Source organism: Olea europaea, chromosome 10, assembly GCF_002742605.1.
Source record: "Olea europaea var. sylvestris chromosome 10, O_europaea_v1, whole genome shotgun sequence".
In the NCBI taxonomy this organism is placed as follows: domain Eukaryota; kingdom Viridiplantae; phylum Streptophyta; class Magnoliopsida; order Lamiales; family Oleaceae; genus Olea; species Olea europaea.
Genome location: NC_036246.1, coordinates 31,405,574 through 31,422,015, shown reverse-complemented (window position 1 = coordinate 31,422,015; position 16,442 = coordinate 31,405,574).

Genomic DNA, 16,442 nt, shown 5'->3' with positions numbered 1-16,442 from the left:
AAGTCAAACTGCAACAAGAGAGACTCTCTTCTTCATGACCTACGGAGCCGAAGTCATAAGCCAGTTGAGGTTGGAGTCCCCTCACATCACCACATACACTTCAACGAGGTCAGCAACGACGAAGCACGAGTGTACAAACTCCATCTCCTAAAAGAAATGAGAGATTCCTCCTACGTCTGGTTGGTCAAATATCAAAGAAAGATAATCCGTTACTACAAATAGAAGGTCAGGAACCGAACCCTACATTTAGGAGACTTGGTACTCAGGAGGGTCCTTCCAACATCAAAACTAACAGGTTCTGAAGTGCTAGGATCGAACTAGGAAGGGCCTTATCGCATCGTCAAGGAATCTCGACCCGAAACTTATCATTTCGAAGACATGGCAGGGAAAATGATGCCTTATCAGTAGAACAACGAACACTTGAGAAAGTACTACCAATAAATGTGTATTATTCACTGAAGATGTCCTAAAATAGTGGGAATATTAAGACAACTTATTTCTATCTGTCTAAGTTTTGACACTGTCTTAGCTTAAGATAATTTTAAGTTTAGCTTATTAATGGGAGTTTGACTCATAATTGTGTTCTACTCGTTGATTAGTCCTCATGTGCTTCTACTTATTGGCGATTAATAAGTAATGATTATCGAGTTGAAGCATTCACATGAATACAACAGAGAATTCAAGCATGAAAGGAAGAAGTTATAACACGGCTTGAAAAAAATTTCATTTCATTACCAAAACATTTATATAGCGAGGGTCGAAGCCATTAAAAAAATCCTACTCTACTGGTACTATGGCCTCCTTCCCCACCCCTTCTTCCTCTGGAGTCGCTGTAGCCTCCTCGACAGCTGCTATGTCCGGGCGACCTCTAGTAGGCCCACCGAACTCTTCCTCCAAAGTTGAAATGTCCAGGTTTGGATGGACCTCCCTGGGGTGCTGTAACATGGCTTGGGCATTCCAAGAGGCCCAATAGTTGGCGAAAGTGTCGTATAGCTCGTGCTTTTCAAAATAGTTGATGAAATGTTGCACGACTGACTCCCCAGCTCCTTTTACCTCTACTTTGAGGGATCCAATCTCTTCGACTTGGGCCTCCACCCGCTGTCTCAACTCAACTTTCTCTCTTGTTGGAGACGTCCAGAGCCTCCTTGGCAAGGCGATGGTGCTCGTTAGCATAGTCCAACCGTCGCGTCAGAGCAGCCACTTGACATTCGATTTTGTGAAAGTCTTTCTTCAACTGCTTCGATGCGGCCTCAGCTTTGACCACCCACATCTCTGCCTCTACTTTATTCTTCTTAGCCTATTCTGCTCTGGCCTGAGCCATCCTCACCTAGTCTCTGTACTGTGCGGCCTTCTCTAATCTTTAGGCCAAGTCAACATTTTTGGCCCTCAGGTCCTTTACTAGGCCTTCTAGTTGGACACTAGCGCTTAAGGCTCGGGCAATGCAGGATGAGATATGGTCCCTCCAAGCCTCTGTCCAATACTTTCTATGGAGCACCGCCACCATCGCAATCTCAGGAGGTAGAGCCTCCAGCGCCTCCTTCATAGGCTACTATGAGTTGGTACCCAAGAAATTTGCCTTCTTATCAGAACGGGGCCTTTCCTCCTCCCCTGCTCAGCATGTTGATCAGCAGTTGAGGTGATAGGGGTCGGGGTGGGGGCCACTTCAGTAGGAGTCACCTCAGGCAGAGGGAAAAATCTATCATTTATTACAACCCCAATAGGGATCGTCGTCTGTTAGATGGCAGGCCTCGCCAAGTTGAGGCCTTCAATGATGGCCTGCCGCCACCTTCCATTTTTTCTGTAGGGGCTCCTCCTCCTTGATGGGAAATAGTTTTTTGCTAGCCCCCACCTTATCAACTCCTGATAAGACCGACTCTTAGCTGGAAGCCGATAGATTATGAAGATGGTGTCGAAGTCCTCTGTGGACAGCTCACATGGGGAAGAGCACCTGCATAAACCAAAACACAAATTATAACCAAGCTGGGCGGTAAACAGTAAACAATTAAGCCGAAGCACCAGTACTCACTGAGTGTGCTGTACTTTGTGGGAACCGTAAGAGGCACCAAGGGGTCTTGCTCTATTGTATCCCGTCTTCCTGAGGCTCAACACCATGAGCTTTTTCAATCTTTGATGGAGCTCGACAGGTCGATTACAAACGGAGTTTGGGCCCTCCAAGACGTCAGATAGAACCACCCCTTCATCTTATCACCCCAGGCGATCGCCTTTGGGATATAAAAGAGTTTGAAAAATCGAGAAAGGCAACTCTACCCCATATGAGGCCTCCTTCTATAACATCCAAGACCCAATAATCTGACTCCAAGAGTTTGCGTTTAGTTGGGTGGTCACTAACCTGTAAGACCTAAGAGCGAAATGGAAGAAGGGATGGATGGGCAATCTAAGACCCGTCCTGAGAATAGCCTCACTTATCGCCACGTACCTCGACCTTGGGTAGCACGCTCGCTCATCTGCCCCGGTAGTATCAAGCCCACACTATCTGAGATCCTATATTCAACCCTAAGTCTTGCCAGGTCGGCAAATTTCAATTTTGAAGGGTAATCAGACGCTCCCAATGCACACAAGTGTCTAGGGATTGTCTGGTCGTCTCCAAATTTTTCTCCTAATATCGCCTCAAAAAGCTCGATTGAACTGGCCAGTGTCAGCTTATCTACCCTAACAATCTCCAAGTCCCTCCCAGAGAACCCACTATCCCCATAAACCATTTTGTATGATGAAGGTAAAAGAAAAACTTGGGAAATACTTATGGGAATAGACTAAAAATGGGCTTTTTCATCAAAAAGTCGAGTGGACTAGATGAAGGTTGTCGAAAATCTTGAAAAGCATTGAAGGGTGACTGAAAAATGTGAAAATTACAAAGAACTCATCGAAAATCACCAAAGAAATATGTGCGCAAGAGTTTTGAGTTGCCAAAGTAAAAAACCTCTGAATGGCAAAGGGTGAGACTTTTATAGGAAGCTTGGGACGATCTCAACCGTCTAATTCAAATGCCATAGATTTGGACCGTTAATCGTACTCCAATCTAGATCGTTGAAATGAAACATAAAATTTGATCAACGCCCAAGATCTAGCTGTAACTCTCACTCAACCCCCAAACCTATTGCCTCGAGCTCCAACAGGCGTTTGCAATAATTAGCAGCAGCAGCCTTTTCTGAGGATAGGTGTCACATCCAACTCTCATCCTTGGAAACATGCGACAACTGTTACATCATTCAGGACTCTGTACTACACGCTTCAGGTTAGAACTCCTCAGCTTTACAAAGCGTCAACCCTCCCGACGCGTAGTCCCCTGTGGGTGAATGCCTCGGTCGAAGCGTTGCAAAAACTTTACAAAGCTTCAAGTCATTTCCCAAGCGTAGTCCTCTATGGGTCAGCGCCTCTGTAAAAGATGTGCTCCTCAACTTTAGAAAGCTTCAACCCTCCTGACACGTAGTCTCCTGTAGGTCAACGCATTGGTCGAAATGTTGCAAAAACTTTACAAAGCTTTAAACCATCTTCCAAGCATTGTCCCTTGTGGGTCAACGCCTCGGTAGAAGATGTGCTCCTCAGCTTTACAAAACTTCAACCCCCCGACGCGTAGTTCTCTGTGGGTCAACTCCTTGGCGAAGCGTTACAAAGCTTTACAAAGCTTCAAGCCATCTCCCAAGCGTCGTCTTCTGTGGGTCAGCGCCTCGATCGAAGATGCGCTTTTTAGCTTTACAAAGCTTCAAGGTATCTCCCAAGTGTCGTCCCCTGTGGGTTAGCGGCTCGGTAGAGATGTGCTCCTCAGCTTTACAAAACTTTAGCCTTTCCGAAGCGTAGTCCCCTGTGGGTCAACGCCTTGGTCAAAATGTTGCAAAAGCTTTACAAAGTTTCAAGCCATCTCCATGCATCGTCTCCTGTGGGTTAGTACCTCGGTTGAAGATATGCTCAGCTTTACAACGTTTCCACCGGTCAAAAAGTTTACGAATGATATAAATATTCATCCCTGAACTTGGGGGACCAGTGTTACACCCCACTCACCACCTCGGCACGTGAGGTTCACTCTCCGATGAGGTGCCACATATCAGGTCGAGGTGTCATCAAAGCGACAATACGCCTCACCCGAACCTTAAGTACAGACCACCAAAGGGATATTATCTGAGGTGTCTTTTGGTACCAAAGTGTGAGGAGACGCGGCATAGGATTGCATAGGAACACCAAAGGGATATTATTCGAGGTGTCTTCTGGTACCGAAGTGTAAGGAGACGAGGCACCTTACGGCAGAGGAGTGCAGAGGCCCCTTCACTGTCGATTTCGGAGATATATCTGTGTCAGGATCTCCTTATCTTTATGGATTCAGGATCCCCTTATCTTTATAGATTGATTGATACTACATCTCAGCCCTATGTCAACTCACATGTCAGAAGAATTAGTTACCCGTCCCCTCTAAGATGCGGCTAATTGACTTCTACAAGCAGATGCCTTACGCCGTCATATGCATACACGTGTCCCACGTCCAGCGATACCCTTTGCCTATAAATACCAAAGGCTTGGCAAAAGATAAGGATAATCTTTTCTAATTCTAGGCACTCCACAACCAAGTAATATATATTCTTTCATCCCCACTCTCTTACACAATTGAGGCACCGCCACTATCACCATCCATTGACTTAACCGTCGGAGTGTGTGAGGCCGCCATCACCTCCACTAGTATCGGCTGTATACGTCTGACCGTTTGTTCTTGTGCACAGGGAGGAACACGTGGAGTGGTTCTTGGATGCCACGTGGAGGGTCCAATTTGCGAGATCCACATTTTTCATATATGAAAAAATTAATTGTGCTTAGGCTGCCCGTGCTCGTGAGGCATTTTTGGTCTTCCAGCTCAAAATTTACTGCTGGAGGCATATAAAAGAAAGGGTAGAGTGAAAAATAAATTAGGTTATTCATTCAAGCATGAGGTTTAAAAAGAATTTCAAAATAAAATAGGTTAATTAAAATAATGGGCCTATGCAATTGCTTAGATGCTGGACGATAATAAGTCCATCATTCTGCCAAGCCCAGCAGTGTTATGGGCTCAGATTTTCTACATGTTACTTACCCAATGCGTGCCTTGAATTTTCAAGCTGATTCCTTTATTTTAGTTGTATAATCAAATCTTCGTACAACAAAAATTAATGAAATTATTGTTAAATCGTCAAGGGCTCTCATGCTTCCAACTACAGTAAGGTAGATTCATTTGCCAATTTGGACTTATGCCCAAAAATTTAAAGTGAGGTGTGTTTTGTCGAGACTTTTGTACATTTTATGTCATTGGGTTGTGAAATGTGCATTCGATATTTTATCTTTATGTCCATGAGTCTTTCCCTTTCTTCCGCATGCTATCCTCTACTGTTAAAATTTGTTGTCCAAAAATATTGTCCAATTTTTCTATTCACTCACTGAATAATTGACACATTATTTTATATTAAAGTGTCCAACTTTTTTCTTAAAATTAAGGGGCCGTTTGAGCCCCATTATTTGTAAATTATGATGAGATGAATAGTATTTTTTTGAAAAATGAGTGGTTGAAAAGTTTTTTATTTACGTGTAATATTATTTTATTGAAGATTGTGTGGTTAAAAGTAGGAGAGAGAGAAATTTAATTTAGCCCTTGTTTGAGCCCCATTTTTGTGAAAAAAATGAATTTTTGAATAGTGTATTGATGAAAAATGTGTGGTTAAAAAATAATGAATTTTTTTTAATTTACGTGTAATATTATTTTATTGAAGAATGTGTAGTTAAAAATAATATTAAATCATTGTTGAAGAATATATTTTGATTGAAAAATAGGGCTCAAACAAGAACTTAACGTAATGAGAAATAATGGACTCAGACAAGTAACACTTATGTAAGTTTTGGACGACTATGGTATCAATTTGAGGTAACTTAAAAAAATAAATTTGACTTTCTCATAGGTGAGGTCCTGCGTACGATCTCTTTAACATTCTTCTTCTTTTTCAGAATCTTCCCTGTTCTCTTTATCATTTGGGAGAAGATTAATATGGTGGATAAGAAAATTTCTCCACTTACTAGTCACTCTTTTGGTTTACTATAATGTGAACGTGTATGCTCATGGTACTTGTTGCACTGAAGTGTGGACAATAAAGTCGGGTCGTGTATAACTTTTGTAAGTATTTTTTCGTTTTCATTTTTATGTGGTTTGATTATTTAAGCTACTTCAAATTTCAATTATAATTGTATGTCATGTTAGGCCCAGGCAAAATTCAAACCAACTCATCGAAATCAATCGAATCGAATTGACCCTATCGATTTAGGTCGACTTTTATTTATTTTTTGTGTGTTCGAGTTCCGAGATGTGGAAATTACATAATACTAGGGGTTTAAAGACCACAATTCAAAAATCAAGGCTGAAGTTTCATCATTCAAAAATCAAGTATCAATATAATAAATCTCCAACCGATTAAATCAGGCTAAAGTTTCTCTCTCTATAATCTACCATTTCTCTCTCGTCTCACTCTATCTATTCTCTCTCTGTCCCTCATTTAACCATCCCAACGGAGAATGACTCAGACGAGGCATCGCCACCAGAAGAAGTAACACAACATTGCCATTTGACGTTGCCTGAAGTTGCACCTGTCGCCGCTGAGAAAAATTTGGAGACTGGTTTGGGGTTTTTTGGTTGTCGATAGAAGAGAAAATTTGGAGAGCGAGTTCGATTTTTTTGGGTGATTTCATTCCCCTCGATTTGATCTACGTAGCTGAAGTCGCTGTGTAGAGCTGTATTCTCCTTTGTAGTGGAAGAATCTAGTAGGGGTTTTGGTGCGTTGGAGGTGGATGCGTGCGACGAATTTAATTGTGTGCGGTGGATGTGGTGGGTAGTAGAGACACTGGTCGGTGGCTGTGCTGTGTAGTGATGTTGATCGTCGATAAGTGTAACAGTATCGCCATACGCAGAAGATGTGTGCTGATTTGTGTGAGTGCACTGTATGTGGAAGTGTATTTGTACAGTGTTGAGGTATTTTTGTTAGGTTTGTTGGTTTTTGGAATGATGGTGGATACGGCGGTGGTGGGTGTGGGTGCGATGGTGGTGGCTCTGCCGGTATACAGCGGCTCTGGTGGTGGGAGGTTCTTGACGGTGGCTCTGTGTGAAATGCTGTGTTACGGTATTTTTGTTGGGCTTGTTGATTTTTGGAGCGGTGGTGGTGGCGGCGGCAGCACTGGTGCTTGTGATGTTGTTGTGGTAGGGATAGTATTTGGGACCAATAATTGTGGTGGATTGGGATTGGGTGTTTGATATCTGTGATCAACTATTTGGTCCCCTATAACTGACTATTAATAGTGATCATCAAATTTGAAAATATGTGACCTGTGACTTATAGTTTTTTGAATTTGTGACCAATGACAAAAATTGTGATCTATAAAATCGATAGATAAATTGTGATCTATAATTTTTTTATCTTTGACGAAATATTTTAATTCGTGACCTATCGAACTTTTGATTTGTGACCAATGAATAAATCTGTAATCTATAATTGTGTACACGTCATTAATTGTATAATTGTGACAATATTATATTTAATTAATAATTATTTTTAATTAATTAGATGAAAACCTGAATTTTGTATTAGTTAAACTTAAAACTTGATTTTTGAATTGTGCATAATTAATACATGATTTATGAATTTTTCTCCCTGGGATAACTAGGCTAGGCGAGTCGAGTCAAGGGTGAAATTTCGGTCAAATATTCTCATGTTAAATTTTGGGATAGCTAGGCGGGTCTGGTCATGGATAATACTCTCATATTATCCTTATTAAATTAATTTATTTAAAACACTATTTATAATTGGTAAAAAATTTTGTATATTTATAAATTGTGGATCCAATAAAATATATGGATAAAAAGTAAATTGTAAAATTATTGTTCGTCGATGCATTCTTTTGTTATGTCTCATAATTCGTAGTATTAGTAATATCCCAAAAATACATTAATCGATATTAATTCGATAAAAGAATGAGAAAAAAAAAAAGAAATTCTTTGATTCAAGGAGGGATGAGCTTCGTCTTCTTAAGATAATTTGACTGGTTTTGATAATGATGTGATGGAAATTCTAGATCCACTCATCGGATCGTCATCGTCTATTGCCATTATCATTAAAGGTTATTTCAATAGTTAGGATGGGTGATTTTTAAAGATCCATTAGTTGAGCACCATTTCTTTATTCCTTTGTGGCCGGGCTACTGTATCTCAAATTATTAAGTTGGAGGTATATTGTTCAATCTCTTACTTTTTACTACCCGGCCAAATAGTTCAAATTGCATGGATGAACAATTAGGCGAACAGCTTTACAAATGTTAGTAGGGTAATTACTAATTATCTTGGGTGATATGTGGGATACTCAAGCTTAGGATGATTTGTGATGGCTGCGATTGAAGATCCAGAGAGGAACTTAAAATTTTCTTCAACTTGTTCCCAATATTTATCCTTCAAGGTAGATAAGCAAGCAAAAATAGAGATGGTTATCGATGGCTGTTAACGATCCAAAGGACAGGAAATGTTAAAGAGGAAAATCTGAAAGAACTTTGGAGATCTGATGGTAAGTCCAAAACATGTTATTGTTACCTCCATGATCTCATTAGGGACGTGTTTGAGAGAAGCCCAAAAAGAAAACTTTCCTCGTTTTATAGAAAGACTTGATCAAATCCCTTCGGTAGGGTTGGGCATAGTCTGGTTTGGTTCAGTTCTTACGAGGATCGAACCGAACCCAAAATTTCAGGTATTTAGTAAGTGGAACCGTCGGATCCAAATTTAATTATGGAACCGTTTGGGTTCGGTTCCATCGGTTCGATTCAGTTTCGTATTATAATTAAATTTTTTAATATTTACAAAGCTACATTAATTCAACTAATGATATGTTCAATTTTAGCTCTTAGAAAATAACGTAGTTCAATCTTATGTATCTTTTGTGTTTGCCTTTGCTGAGTTTTTCATAGATTTGATTGTTAAAATCACATAAATAGGAAGATAGTGAGCTCATAATAATTAAGAGAGGTGTTGTTGAGTGTCAATTCGATTTCTCCGGAACGGTAGAAACGACACTACGGTAGAGTAACGAATTTGAATAAAACTTAGGTCAATTTGATTAAGTTGGCTTTGAACTGAAAATTAAAAATAGGAAAATAATATATTTGGGTTTGAGTTAAATTAACTAGTTAGCAAATTTATTTAAAAAAATAAAATAGTTTTGCTTATTTAAAATAAATTAATTAAAAAAATTCAGGAGATTCAGTTCTTAAACACATCAGTTCTCGATTCAGATACACGTTTAGTTATTTAACTTAAGAGGAACGGTTCGGTTCAATTCGGTTTTGGAGTTTTGTCCAGTTCTACCCTCGATAAACTTTGTCAAATCCTTTTCCACCATAACATCTCATACTATGTGGATCTCGAGCCTGCACTACCATTTAAGTGTTCCTTACTGTGTTTGAATAAAGATTCCCATGCATTTGAATGGCATGAATTTGAACCAATTTCTCCTTTACAGAGTTTAAGGCCGTTTGTATTTCACTTTTGAGGCTCTACTTTAAGATTATTAAAGACGTCTCTGATATCTCATTCTAAATCTATTTCTCATAACAAAAAACTAGAAAATATGTTTGGTTTGAAATTCCAACAAATTATATTAGCGTAACAAAGTTTGGAGTTAATTGTTGCAATGGTCACTGAACTTAGGTATATATCTTTGATTGTTCACTAAAGTTTAAAATGTCAAATTTTGGTCACTAAACTTAGGTCGGTTGATCGCTAAAGTTTAAAATATCGAGTTCGGCCATTGAACTTTGAAAAATGTTGTACGTTATACACTAGCATAACTTCCGCCTCAAACCTCTAATGGAATTTGTGACGTGGTTGACAAAATGCACATGTGACGCCCTGTCACATCGTTAAACTTTGAGATGGTCGAATTTTAACTACCAAACTTTGAAAAATGTCTTTCATTGCTCAATGAACGTTGAGGTGTTCAAATTTTGGACACTGAACTTTTAAAAATATCAAACTTTGGCCACTAAATTTTGAAAAACGTCTTCTATTGTTCACTATAGATTTGGATTTAACCACATATCTACACAGTAAAATATTTTACACGTAAACTCAAAAAAAAATTTCAACTTTTTAACCACTCATTCTCCAAAAAATCACTATTTTTAGAACTCTCTCTCTCTCTCTCTCTCTCTCTCTCTCTCTAAATAATGGACATGTGACGCCCTGTCACATCGTTAAACTTTGAGATGGTCGAATTTTAACTACCAAACTTTGAAAAATGTCTTTCATTGCTCACTGAACGTTGAGGTGTTCAAATTTTGGACACTGAACTTTTAAAAATATCAAACTTTGGCCACTAAATTTTGAAAAACGTCTTCTATTGTTCACTATAGATTTGGATTTAACCACATATCTATACAGTAAAATATTTTACACGTAAACTCAAAAAAAAATTTCAACTTTTTAACCACTCATTCTCCAAAAAATCACTATTTTTAGAACTCTCTCTCTCTCTCTCTCTCTCTCTCTCTCTCTATAAATAATGACCATCAAATAGAGGTTAAAATTCGTTGTTAAAAAAATCGAATTTAATTTAATTTTATGATAAATATAGTATGTGTTTTACTGCTATTAGTAGTCACTTCCTTTGCACAACTTTGCGAGCAAGATCTAGATCATTAGGAATGAATACTCAATTATACGGTAGTTATATTTAAATTTTATTTATTTTTTTAGAATTAAAAGCTATTTTTGTCATAATATTTGAATTTTACAACAAAACGCATAATAAATTTGTTGTTGTTAAATAAAATTAAATCCAAATTTATTGTCAGCCATAGAAAACATTTTTCAAAGTTTTGAGGCAAAAACTCGCCCACACTTACTGAAATTTGAGATGGTCGATTTTTAGCTACTGAACTTTGAAATAGTTGAATTTTTGCCACTAAAATTTGAGATGACCGAGTTTTTAAATAGTGATTTTTTGGAGAGTGTGCGATTAAAAAGTTATGAAAATTTTTGAATTTACATGTAAAATATTTTATTATATAGATGTGACGTTAAATTTATAGTGAGTAATAAAAGATGTTTTTTAAGGTTTATTGGCCGAAGTTTGATGTTTTTCAAAGTTTTGTGGTCAAAATTCAATCACCTCAAAGTTCAGTGAGTAATAAAAGGCATTTTTCAAAGTTTAGTGGCTAAAATTTGACCATCTCAAAGTTTAACTGTGTGACGGGGTACCACGTATGCATTTTGTCAGCTATATTACCAATTCCGTTAAAGGTTTGAGACGAAAGTTATGCTAGTGAATAATGTACAATATTTTTCAAAGTGCGGTGACCAAAACTCGACGTTTTAAACTTTGGTAAAAATCGAAGACATGGATCTAAGTTTAGTAATCAAAACTCGACGTTCTAAATTTCAGTGAGCAATCGAAGACATGAACCTAAGTTCAGTGACCATTATAACAATTGACTCCAAAGTTTAAGCTTCTTAAGGTGTTTGGCTTAAATAATGTGTTATGACCATTACTTATTTAATGTTGCACATTATTAAACACCAATTTGAGCCCAATCATCTAAATTTTTTTTTCTAAAACTTATTTCCAATTACAAATTCTCTCAATAAAATAATTTTGTATGTAAATCAAAAAAAAAAAATCATACTTTTTAACCACACAATATTCGAAAAATCAATATTACAATTCCCCCCCCCCCAAAATGGAGCTCAAACAAGAGTTAAGTATCATTTCATCAACGTAAATTGGTAAAATTGGAAGAAATTGTCTTAATTGAAACCAAATCAAATGGTACTGGTCGATTAATATCAAACTAAAGTGTAGTTATCCAAATGAATAAAATTGAAATATTGATGGAAATGTAAGCAATATATTAGCTCCTGTTTTATCTCAATATATTTCAATAGATCCATGCGTATATACTGCTCACTTATCCACCAACTCATTTCTTTTTATATTAAAATTTATAGACACTATCCCAACATGATTGGCAATTCAAACTTGATTATGCTAACTCTCACCGTATTTGATTAGCAGAGTTTGATTTAGGTGATTTTTGAACTATTTTCAAACCTACATAATTTGGAAAAATTTTAAATCACACAAACCATCTCATTTTTCAAATTGAACCATTTTTTATGGTCTGATTCGATATCAAACCACGTTTTTAATAGCATAAAAATAATATCTTTCAAACAAATAAAAATGAAAATATATTGATCTCAAATATTAATAAAACACTTAAATTGAGACATAATAATAATAATAATAATAATAATAATAATAATAATAATAATACTTATTTCAATATAAAAGTTTAAACTCTTAAACGGTAAAAAAGTCTCAGGCACTGTACATCGGCCTAAGACATGATCACAAGTGTTATCAATTTGGTCCAATTATATTAGCACGTGTTTTATCAGTTTGGTTTATTATTCCCAGCACAATAGCCCAAATAGTTTGTCAGCCCACTATTACGATAATAATCCATCAGCCTTTGAGCTGCATCAGCTGATCATCACTTGGGAGGAAGAGTACTTTGATCGTCCTCACTCGCTTTGATTTGCCCTAGTGTCTGTTAAACAGTTGAGAAAGCTAATTATATCAGATATCAAGCTGAATTGGACATAAGCTTCTTGAGGTTGGTTATGCTGAGAGTTGGACTTGATCCCATGTTCCTTCAACTCCTGGAAACTTTATGAGCTATTTTACTAAGTTCATATACTTTGTCATTATGCATTCCACTTGACAACTATATGTAATGCTTCTTCTCCTATGTAATTGATCAATGTACCTCATCTTGCAAACTCGTAATGCTGTTAGCATATACAGGAAGACTGTGAGAAGAGAGGCAAGGTTGCATCGGCTGGAATGTATTTCTTGCATTTTCAAGTGTACAAAATGGATTCAACTGTAAATGCTGTACATCACTTCACCTTCTTCTTTTTCCCCCTGAAGAGGTTTAATTGATATGTTTTGTGGAACTACACACTTGTTTGTGGGAAGTTGGCAATGGCTAAGGACACAAAAGCCACTTCTTCAAACGATTGGAAGGCCTTCAACCTTGTGAGGTTTTGCAACTGAAAACTGGTGCTCACATATTCGCAGTTTATTGTTTGGACTGCTTATAATACATGTTTATTAATTTGAATTACATGATGTATTACTTCTTAGAACTATTAATTGCATGAGAAGAGCAAATAATTTCTTAAAGGCTTGTCTTTGGTCTGGTACCTACAGGTGATAACTTCTTCAAACCTGCTGTCTATACAATAGAGGCTCTCTGTGCAAAGTCATATGAGGATACAACTCATAAGCTTCAAGGTCTTGAGGCTCAGATTTGACGGAAGAGAAATGAACTATGCCAATTCGAGACAGAATATACAACTTTAGTCTTCCTTTTCCAATCATATTTGTTATGGATGTTCTGTTCAGATTATCTGTATTACACTTAATTTTGCCTGAATTTTTTGGGCGTTGTCACGCTACCAAGAAGTAATTCATAGATACGTCCAGGCAAAGCAGTTTGTAACTTTGCTTCTGGAGAATCCTTTATACTTTTGTATGTTTCCTGTCAACATAATATCCTTGCATTGACGCTAATCTCTATCCTTGCATTGGCGCTAATCTCTATCTTTCTCTCTCGGTAACTCATTTACTCTCTAATCAATGTACAAATACTGATCCACAGGTGTTGAAAGTCCCATGTTAAATAACAGAAAGCAAATTTATGTCCTAGCCTTTTTTCATCTTGAAGTTGAAATTTCAGATTTTGTAGTTTTATTCATTGTCCAGAATAAGATTTGCATTTTATGATATCACTTTGATTCATTTTCTATCTTATTTGTAGGATTAAATTAGTGCAGTGAATGAAACCGGATTCACATATACCATATATGTAATTTAGATACCGGATTTACGCATATTGGTTTTACCCATTTCATATCAACAATGAGGTTAGATACCGTGCATGTAACTAAGAAATACCAAAATTGCATTTACGAACTGAACGTTAGCAAAAAAATTTAGATTTTTTTCTTCTTTTCAATCTGATTTTATTTAAAACATAAACTGAACAACAAAATAATAAAACTGCAAATTATAAGAAGCACGCAGATAAATTGCAGAAATATATGAACAATGGAGATAAAATTGCAGGAAGTAAATAAATAATGGGTGAACTTTCAACCTGAGACCTGTGCGAGTATAGTTTCCTTAAAACAGAATCGCGCCCCTCATCATAAGTGCTTGAAACAGTTTCCTTAATCATAGTATCTATTTCCCAGAGTACAACGATAAATCAGTAGAATCTGAGCACTGGTGAAACTATTTCAGCAAACTGACTTAGTATTCAACAATTTTATCACCCAGACATTTGATAGAAACTATACATGTAGACAGAACAATTCTGTACAGTAGACAGACAATGATTTGTTTAGACAGAGAATTTTTGTGTATTTTCCTGGTGAATGCAATTAAAAGAATTTCCAAATAAATTGGTTGTAATGGAGTCTTAAGTGGCCATGAGTCAAGTCACTAACTCGACAATGAATATTAGAGTTTTGACAAAAATTTAAACAGTCGGTTGAAGAAACCCCAAAAAAAAAAGGAAAACGTGGACACTCCAAAAGGCACAATTTTTGCTCCGTTTGGTTCAACATTCGTGCACGTAGGTCACACTTACTCACAAGTTCAAGGCTCGATGTACCATTTCAATCCTTGATTTGCACCCCCACTGTGCACGCATGTGGAGAGAGCCTCTATGTTACACATGATTACACCCTTCCAAAGTGTAACCATATATAAATTGGTTCAAACTTTCTTCATTTTCTTATGTGGGACAAATTCTATTTTTCCACATAAACCATCTTCCAATGGTCAACTTTGAGCTTCAATTTCTCATTCACCCATTAATCAATTTTGGTAAGTAATTATATGATTTTGATGCTCTCACGGAGAACATGGATCAACTTTGCTTTTCCAAATTAGACCAATGGGTCTCACTCAAATTTTATGCCAATTTCAGCCACTAAACCCCTTTTTTCTAACAATATCCCACATGAATGAAAATTGGAAGATACAAGATCGTGAACCACTAGACTTGGTGATACAATTCAACGGTTGAAAGCTACATAGGATAGGTAGGTATTATCCTTTGAACATTTCCTTGTGAAAATATATTTACTTTACTAGCTGGCCAGTAGACGTGTTGTTATTGAATTGTTCTACAGTGATTTTATTAAGTGTTTACAATTAGGTTGTCCTTTTGAACCTAGATTTGTGATCTTCAGTCAACTAGATTGGGTTTCCTTTATAAAGACTCATCCATTCAAAGGCTTAAGTCACATTTCTTTCAATGATTCCTCTACTAACTCTCTATTTAAACCTTTAGTTAGTGGATTTGCAAAGTTATTTTTTGACCTTACATAGTCAACAGTGATAATTCCAATTGAGAGTAGTTGTCTTATGATATTATGTCTACGACGTATATGTCTAGACTTACCATTTTACATGTTACTCTGTGTCCTTCCAATTGCTGATCAACTGTCACAATATATGTAAATTGTCAGCACAGGTTTCGACCATCTTGAAATATCCTCTAAGAAGTTGTGTAACCATTCGACCCCTTCACCACATTTATCAAGAGATATAAACTCATATTTAATCGTAGATCTGGCTATAATTGTTTGCTTAGAGGATTTCCAGGAATAGGGCAGCACCTCCCAACATGAATACAAATCCACTGATAGACTTTAAGTCTTTTATATCAGATATCCAATTAACATCATTGTATCCTTCAATGACTGCTGGATATCTGGTATAGTGTAGTCCATAGTCATGAATATATATCAAGTACGTTAGTACTCTTACTATTCCTTTCCAGCGATCAGTTCCTAGATTACTCGTATATCTACTCAGTTTACTGACTTTGTAGGCTATGTTTGGTCTTGTACAACTCATCAAGTACATTAGACATTCAATAACTCTCGAGTATTCCACTTGAGAGACACTTTCATCCTTATTTTTGGATAGATGTTGACTTGTATCTATCGGTGTTCTAGCTAAGCCAGAATCATCCTTATTGAACATTTCTAAAATTTTGTCCACATGATGTGACTGACTTAGAACAAGACCATCTGTTGTTCTTGAGATTTTGACTCTAAGTATAATATCAGCTAAACCCATATCTTTCATGTCAAATCTCGAATTTAACATATTTTTAGTGGATTCAACCATCTTATTGTCACTACCAACAATAAGCATATCGTAAACGTAAAGACATAAAATGACTTAATCATCTTTAGTGTCTTTGATGTAAACACATTTGTCACACATCGATTTTAAATTCACTTTCTATCATGACATTATCAAATTTTTTAGGCCATTGTTTGGGTGTTTGCTTCAAGC